The 8,778-nt window shown below is 45.2% G+C and overlaps 1 non-coding gene across 1 annotated transcript; it reads right to left on the bottom strand.

Annotated features, from left to right (window-relative positions):
- Nucleotides 1-1,605: 1,605 nt before the first annotated feature.
- On the bottom strand, nt 1,606-1,678 carry Trnaa-agc (transfer RNA alanine (anticodon AGC)). Its single transcript has one exon. It is a non-coding gene; the product is annotated as a tRNA-Ala (tRNA).
- Between the last annotated feature and the right edge of the window lie 7,100 nt (nt 1,679-8,778).

The raw sequence follows: 8,778 nt of genomic DNA, 5'->3' as shown, positions 1-8,778 counted from the left end.
TGCGATTTTTGTGGGACCTTGGTTAGTTCTCTGGAGAAAGCTATACAAAAGCAAGACTGGCCCTTCCTTGGTCACGTGGGCACCACATCCAATCATGTGATCTCACTGTCTTGTGAGCACTCCTGCCATGATGTGTGACCTGGGAGTTGTAAGCTGAAATAAGCTCTCCTCCCCAAGTTGCTTTTGGTTACAGTGTTTTATCACAGCACTAGAATCCCTGACCGAGACAGCTTTCCACCATGCCGGTCCCTACGCCGTGAGGTTGTGAGCCAAAGCTCTTCCTCCCTTGAGTTGCTTTGTCTGGTACCTGGCCACAGGGAGAAGAGAACTAACACTTGGAGGCGGTGTGCGGGATTCCTCCCCTGACTTGGCACCCTCCCTCATCTTCTTTTTTAATGTCTTATTCAATACTTACACTTGGCAACAGCCTCCTGGTTGCTGAGAGAAGGAGGAGGATGTCTTCGAAACCATGGGTGTTTAGGGGCTGGAGCACATAGTGCTCCTATAGCCCTGGATTCAGTTCCCAGCACCCACAGTGGGCAGCTTTCACGACCACCTCTAACTCCAGCTCTAGAGCATCTGACACCTTTGGCCTCTGAGGGCACCTGCATTCATGTACACACACATGTATTCATGAACACACACACACACACACACACACACACACACACACACACACACACACACACACACACACTAAATAAATAAATCTAAAACCAAGAAGTCTTTAAGTTTCCCTGGGTGCTCCACATACCTAGCATCCTCGAGCCAGGTAGGTCCCTGCAGACTGCTTCAGGAGGCTTTCCTAAACAGCGTCAGGAAACTCTGTTAGAGATGAGACTCCATGCCACATGCAGTGGGGCACTGTTGGCACAGAATGCCTTGGCTGTTAAGTTTTACCCTTTCACCTTCATGGAGTATAAGTTCTCACTACTTCATGATACAAAATGTTAATACCACCTAACTCTGGTGACCCAGTTATAACCACAACACCTTCTACAAGTGTGTTCAGGTTTCCTTGTTTGACTGTCTACAGGCTCCAGGGTTTGTTTCTGAAGGAGACTTGAATGACCCTGTGGCCATTTCTCATGGGGAGGGCATGTGTGGAGCGTGGGACATGTGGATGGGTCACTAGAGGGATCTTGGAGAGGATGTCTTCAGGGAGGTGCAAGCAGAAGTCAGGGAGAGCCAGCCAGGTGGCAGATCTCCAGGTGTCTTCCTTGGGGTCTGGAGCCTGAACCCAGTTCTGGGAGAGTGTCTGTTCTAAGTGACAGAGTTCAAGAGTCAGGGAGGAGAGTGGTGTAGCTAAGGCTGACTCAGAAGTTCAGAGCAAGAAGTGCAGTTAGGGCTGGTGAGCCAATCCCCTGCAAGCTGTATTTTCTCAGGGGTAGTCTACATTCTCCATTGTATACTACTTGTTTCTTTTTTGTTTTGTTTTGTTTTTGAGACAGCATTTCTCTGTGTAGCCCTGGCTGTCCTAGAACTCACTCTGTAGACCAGCTTGGTCTTGAACTTAGAGAGATCTGTCTCCCCAGTGCTGGGATTAAAGGTGCATGCTACCACTGCCAGCATACTACTTGTTTCTTTTCTTTTTCTTTTTTCTTTTTTGGAGCTGAGGATTGAACCCAGGGCCTTGTGCTTGCTAGGCAAGCGCTCTACCACTGAGCTAAATCTCCAACCCCACTACTTGTTTCTTAAAGCTGCTTGAATGAGTCCATTTTCTGTGGCTTTAATAACCCACAGCTGGGTACCTTATAAAGGAGTTTGTTTAACTCCCCGGGTCCTGATGAGGATCTCTGGCTGTTTTGTATCTGTGGAGAAGGCGAGAGGACACAGACAGGGGTATGTGCACCAGCAAGGAAGCCCGAGACTGTGGGGGAGCCAGTCCAGTCAACCCATCTCCACCACACACAACCCACTGCTGTGAGACAGCACTATTCATTCCAAGATGGGGATGTCCCTCAGCTGATTTTCTCCTCCCAGGCTCTACCTCTCAAAGGTCACCAGCTGTCAACGTCCCCTCACTGAAGGCCAGGTTTCTAATGGGTGACACAGAAGGCCAACACCATCCACGCCTGAGCACATCCTGGTGAGAAAGCAGCTCTCTCTTGAGAATTAAGGTGAAAAGGCTGAGACAGGCGATGGTATGGACAGCAATGCAGGGAAACTGAGGCAGGGATGACTTTAGTAGAGCTGTCCATCCATACTCTTGGCATGTCTCTATCCCTCTAGGATCTAATTTTTTAACTTCTGGATTTCCAAAAATCTCAAAAGAAAAAAATAGCTTTTTCTCAGTCTCCAGGCACAATACTGCTCAAAAGGCTATGTTCTTATCTGTTTGGGCATTTGTCTATCAGGCACCTAAGGTGGCTAAGATGAACAGGCGTTATGGATCCACTGTTCGTGATCCCTGGTAGAGGCTGGAAGAGCAGGAGTTGAAGGCCAGCTTTGGTTACATAATAAGATTGAGGCTAACCTGGGTTGAGACCCTGCCTCACCACCATGACCCCATCATCTTAAAAAAAATAAAATAAAAATAGGTCTGGAGAGATGGCTCAGATGTTAAGAGCACTGGCTGCTCTTCCAAAGGTCCTGAGTTCAATTCCCAGCAACCACATGGTGGCTCACAACCATCTGTAATGAGATCTGGTGCCCTCTTCTGGACTGCAGGCAGAACACTGCATACATAATAAATAAATAATTCTTTTTTTTTTCATTTTATTTTGTTGCTTTTTTCTCTCTCTCTCTTTTTTTAATTTATTTTATTTTACAATACTATTCAGTTCTACATAACAGCCACAGATTCCCTTGTTCTCCCCATTCCTGCCCCCCTCCCCTTCCCCCCAGCCCACCCCCCATTCCCACCACCTCCAGATCAAGGCCACCCCCAAATAAATAATTCTTAAAAATAAAAATAAAAATAAAAAAGAATAGCCAACCAAAACAACAAAAGCAGCAAAAGAAATTGACGGATGCAGAGATTCCTCAAACAATGTGGAATGTTTCAGCATCCCTGTCTCAGGGGCTCATGAAACTGGTACTTCTGTGGAAATGATTTTGAAGGGACTGGGGATTTGATGTAGTGCCTGGACTTGTGTGGATTCCAGAGAAGATTCCTGAAGCTCATCACGATGGCCTCCCTCTTCCCTCTGGGACTAGGTGTACTTCTAGGGAGTGAGCTGCTGTGTTAGGGAAGTTTTACTCTGGTAATTGCAGTTCACTTAGTGCACATTTGAGTAAACGACCCAGACATAATCAGGGCTGTTGAAAGGGGCATGACTGGGTCCTACCTCAGCGGAGGATGCTCACCTTTCACTTCTAAGAAAAAGTCCAGTTGTCTTCTTCCTTGGGTGAGGATGATGGGGACTGGGGACGGGGACTACTGAGTGCTTTGATGGCTGGGTAGGGGACTCGCTGGGCTGGCGCTGGGTGCCTCCGTGGAGAGGGGTGGAGAGATGCTGGGCGATTTCCTATGCTACAAATTCTTGCTCTGGAGCTTCAGTAGCGATTCTTTTCCTGTTCCGGATCCACGAACCTCACAGACAGTAATTGAAATATTTCCTGGGGCTCCAGGGGTTTCTATGCATTGGGGACTGCCTCCTTCTCTTGGGTTGAGACTCCTGATCTGCCAGTGTCTGCTCGCGACACCCACGCCCCTACAGCAGTCACTCGCCAGCAGCAGCCACATGAGCCTGCGGCACCCAACGCCCCTATAACACCCACGCCCCTATAACACCCACACTCCAGCAGTCCCCGTGCCTCATACACTACACCAGCCACGCACCAGGAACACCCACGTGCACCTGCAGCACCCACGCACCTCTACATCACCCACGCACCGGCAGCACCCACGGGCGCCTGCAGCAGCCACCTACATAAGCCCAGCTTCGCCACTGCCGCGCCACCTCAAAGTGCGCTGGAGAGGATGCCATAATCCGCAATAGTCACGATGCGGAGGGGTTGGCTCCATTTACTGAACCACGGGGCTGCAGAGGGAGGGTCTCAGGACACCGAGGCAGAGGGAGAGAGCCAGAGAGCCCTGGCGCTTATCCCACTGAATTACAAAAGAGTTTTAGGCTCCTGCTGATGAGGAATTGGAGGGTGGGGCTGGAGCAACCCAGAACTGGTCCCTGTGGTGACTGGCGCCTCACATTGCTAGAATTTAAGGCAGACAAGAAGGGGAAGAAGTCAGACCTGAGGGCTCAGCACAGAGATGAAAACAATCGCTGCCTTTCTTAAACTGAAGCCACAGCACTGTTATTAGCAGGAGAGAAAAGTCCAAATGGCTTGCGACAGTTTAAACTGTTTTGCATTCTCAAGTTTATTATTTCTTCTTTCTTTTAATGAGGTGGCTGGTGAAATCCCTTTCAACGATTTAAAAATAGACTTGCTTTCAAAATGTATTTTAAAATGTCTGCCTAATGTAAACAGTGTTAGAATTTAGTACTATAAATAGCTCTTTGAATTATTTATACTTTCAAATTTTTTTCATTGTAATCTTGAGGTTAGTCTGTTGGTTTGGGTAAGAAGAAAATAAGTAAAACACAAGTATTTCTCCTTAAAATTGAATATGCAGTATTAAAACCCAAACAATATATTAAGAGGTAAAGTTTATGTGCCTGTTACAATATCAACCTGCCTGGCAAGATGTGCCCACCTGTAAAATACTGGCACTAAGATTATGGAGGTAACCAACTACTTTCTGACTAGATTTGAGGCCTGTGCCACAGAGGGGAATTCAAGCCTGGTCCTGATTAAAAAAAGTCCATGGCTCAAGAGGCCACAGGTTCTAGGGAGGAACCTTCTACTGCTGTTTTCTAAACAACATGCTGTCAAACTATGCCTACACTAGTGCTGTTCTCAACCTTGGCCAAAGAGGCTTCTCTCTGCAGTGTGCAGCCCTAGCGGGACATCTGTACCACCCTCCAGGCCAGGTTCTGGGAAAATCTGGGAAGAGGGGTTGGGGAAAATATAAGAGCTACATTTTTTAATAAAAGGGGGACCTGCAGGTCCCTGCCCTCCCCCCCCCCGCCCCTCCCCCCGCCCCGTTTTGGGTAACTGTTGCCTTGCTTGCAGCCCTTGACCTTGATATCCTCCCAATGCTAATTCCCTGCCAAGTTCCACCCTCCTGAATGCTTAAGGGAAGTTCCTTGTCTGTGTATCCTGAATAATGGGTGTTAACAGCTTAGATGCAAGATTGTAAAACATCAGTAGCGAACTTCTGCCCTCCGGGGTCCTCCCATTGTGCTGTAAGCCTGTATTTAGGACCTCCTACCCCCTTCAAGAAATGACATTCGACATTTAAAATTTATATATATATATATATATGTATATATATATATATATATATATATATATATATATTTGAATGAATACTGCGAATGTAATCTATGAATACCACAAATGTGATTAATATCATGAGTGTAATTTAAAAAATAAATAAATAAATAAAAAATATAAGAGCTAAAGGATACAGATGAAAGCTATACAATTCTGTATTCAGGGTGTGACTCGGCCATTGTACTCAAGAGCCTACTGCAGCTGTGGTTATCTGCACGTGTTTAGTCAACATCACAGCAGGCAGCACTAACTGAACTCAGTAGGATGGGCACACACACACACACACACACACACACACACACACACACACTATGTAGTTTTTGGGTGCCTGGGGGATTAGGAGGAGAGAGTTGTAGGTAGATGAGATCAAGACACATTGTTTACATGTATAAACTTGTCAAAGAACAAATAAAAGATACTAATAACAAATGTGAGGTTTAATCCATGTGTTTTCTTCTTTAGCCTGTTGATAAGATAGGTTAAATTGTTTTTCAGATACTGATTCAGTCTTACATCCCTGTAATAAATTCCACTTGGTAGTATTCTACAATTCTTTGCACACATTGCTGGATCCAATGGAATATTTTATTAAAGGGCTGTGCTCATAAGGTATTCATAAGATGAGAGAAGTTGGGTGTAGCTTTTCTCTACTGCTTTTTGTCTAGTTCTGGTCTCAAGATGGTAGAATTAGTTAGAAACCATTTCACTCCATTTTTCTGGAAAAATCCACAAAGCATGAATTTTAATTTAATGATTGCACCAGTGAAAATATCTGCTTTGGCGAATCCTTTTCTGAAAGCTTCTTAACTACCAATTCAAATTCTCTTTCTTTCCTTTTTTTTTTTTTTTTTTTTTTTTTTTTTTGAGACAGGGTTTCTCTGTAGCCCTGGCTATTGGTGAAATTATTAAGGCCACTCCACGTAGTTAAAAGAAAGATTTATTTAGTGGGTGACTTACAAATGAAGGAATAGGTAGATCGCGGGGGCGGGGGGGGGGGGTCTGGGGAAGGTATATCGCAGTCCAGCGGTTTTCTCTGGAGCTCTGCTCAGTCAACCTCCACCGTCCAGGGTCCAGGAACAGAGAGCGCGCTCGCCCATCCAGGTCACGGGTCTCCAGACGCCTCCCCTGACCCCGCCTCGTAGGCGTGACATTTGCCAGAGTCTCAATGGGGGTTGGAACTTCCAGATCCAAGCTGGAATGGCTACCCACTACACCTGGCTCTCCTGGAACTCACTCTGTAGACCTGGCTGGCCTTGAACTCAGAGATCTACCTGCCCCTGCCTTCCGAGTGCTGGGATTAAAGGCACTGCCTGGCTCCAATTCAAATTCTAATGGCGGTAGATTCATCCAATGCTCGTCATCTTACCTATGCTCACATTGTTTGTGGGTTTGAGGAATTGGTGTATTTTATCTAAATCATTAAATATATGAATTTAAAGTTGTTTGTAACACATTTGCCTCTTAATGGCTGGGGTATCTGTGGAGTGAGCCCCTGCCTCACTCCATGTACTGATAATTTGTGTCTTCTGCTTTGACTAGAGGCATACCAACTTGAGTGTTTTTTTTTTTTTTCCTTTTTTCCCCAAAGATCTAGCTATTGGCTTCATTCATTTTCTTGGCCATGATCAAGTTCATTGGCTTTATATTGTCTCTTGATCACACCTATTGGCCTGCTACACATTTATCACATTTATTTTGACCACCATTTACCAATAGCTTCTTGAGAGAGACACCAAGATACAGGAGACCTTATTTCCTAATGTAATCGTTTGGTGTTAGGAATTTAACTTGGCATTGTTAGTCACGTCTCATCAGTTTTGCAGACTTTGCCGCTAGCTCAGTACGTAGCCTGCTTCCATCTACCACAGATGCAGCAGCTTCTGCTTGCCTTGCAGGCCAAACCTGGGAAAATACCTGCCTGGATGTCTCTGTTTGCGCAGGGACATCCTTTACAGTTAGTTCTCTTTGTCTGGTCATTCTCTTCTAAAGACCTCAGAGCACTCAGTGGATGGGTTCTTAGCCTGAAGGACCTTTCCTGTTAGCTTGGGGCAAGGCAAGTGGCTTCTCATTAATGGTGCTAATCTCCCGAATAATTGCAGGTGCTTTGTCCTCAGCAGCTTTGTCTGTGACGCGATTCAAGCTCATTTCCTTGTCAAACTGCACATTCCCCACATCTTTCTGCTCCATTTTCTGCTTTTAGTTACTATAAATCTGACTAAGAACAGTGAATAGTAACTTTGTGACAGTTTGGCTGTTAGGCTGTCTTAAAAATTCTTCTGCAAAAAAAAAAAATTAGTATATTTCTTTGGATTCAACCTTGTTCAAAAAATTAAAATAACTTATTCATCTACTTATTTATATTGTGTGTGTGCACGGAATGCCATGCTTGTGTGGTAGTCAGAGGTTCTGGAGACAAGGAGAGGGCTTTGGAACCCCTTGAGTCAAAGTTATTGGCAGCTGGAGCTGCCTGATGTAGGTCCTGGGATCCAAACTCTTAACCACTGAAGCCCAGCTCCTGATGGGGTCCTGGTTCCTTTCTGAAACCTCCACAGACCGAATTCCTGTTGGGATCTGTGATGGCTGTTCTTAGTTGTCAACTTGACTACATCTGGAATTAAAACCCAAATGACTGAGCACACCTGTGAGAGATATTTTTCTTAATTAAATCATTTGAAGTGGGAAGTCCACTTCTAATCCGGACCTTTGAGGTGAGAAGATCCACCTTTAATCTGGACCACACCTTCTCCTGGCAGCCTGTATAAAGCACAAGGAAGAAGGAAGCTTGCTCTCTCTTTGCCTGCTTGCTCTTGCATTACTCTTGCTAGCAAGTCCATGCCTACATTGGCATCAGAGCCTGCTTCTTTGGGATTCTGGAGTACACTGTAGAACAGCTGAGACACCCAGCCTCTTGCACTGAACTATTGGATTCTTGGACCTTCCATTGGTAGACAGCCATTGTTGGACCAGTGGGACCATAGCTTGTGTGTGGATATGTGCACGTGTGTGCAGATGCCTGGAGGCCAGAAAAGGATATCAGATCCTCTGGAGCTGGAGTTATAGGTGTTGTCAAATGTGGGTCCTGGGACCTGAACTCCAGTCCTTGGTAACGTCAACAAATGTTCTTAAACCATTGAGCCATATTTCCAGCGCCTATTTTTAAAAAATACCTAGATTTTTTTTTAAAAAAAAATTTATCAAATTTGGATTTTAGCTTCTTAGGCTGAGCTCAGGAACCTGGGTATTAGTTCTTTGAATATCTTTTCAACACTTCTCTCATGTGACCCCAGAAATGTTAATGCTAGACTTTTTGTTGCTACCTCACAGATGCCTGAAGCTCTGTCCATTTCTCGGTTTGTTTTAGCTCTGCCCTACAGGCTGACCACATTTTGTTAATCTGTCTTCATGTTTATTGATTTTTATCTCATTATCACTGTTCTA

This window comes from Peromyscus maniculatus, chromosome 5 (assembly GCF_049852395.1).
Source record: "Peromyscus maniculatus bairdii isolate BWxNUB_F1_BW_parent chromosome 5, HU_Pman_BW_mat_3.1, whole genome shotgun sequence".
NCBI lineage: Eukaryota > Metazoa > Chordata > Mammalia > Rodentia > Cricetidae > Peromyscus > Peromyscus maniculatus.
Note: the sequence above shows the minus strand (reverse complement) of the source record. Positions and strands in the feature narration are given on the sequence as shown.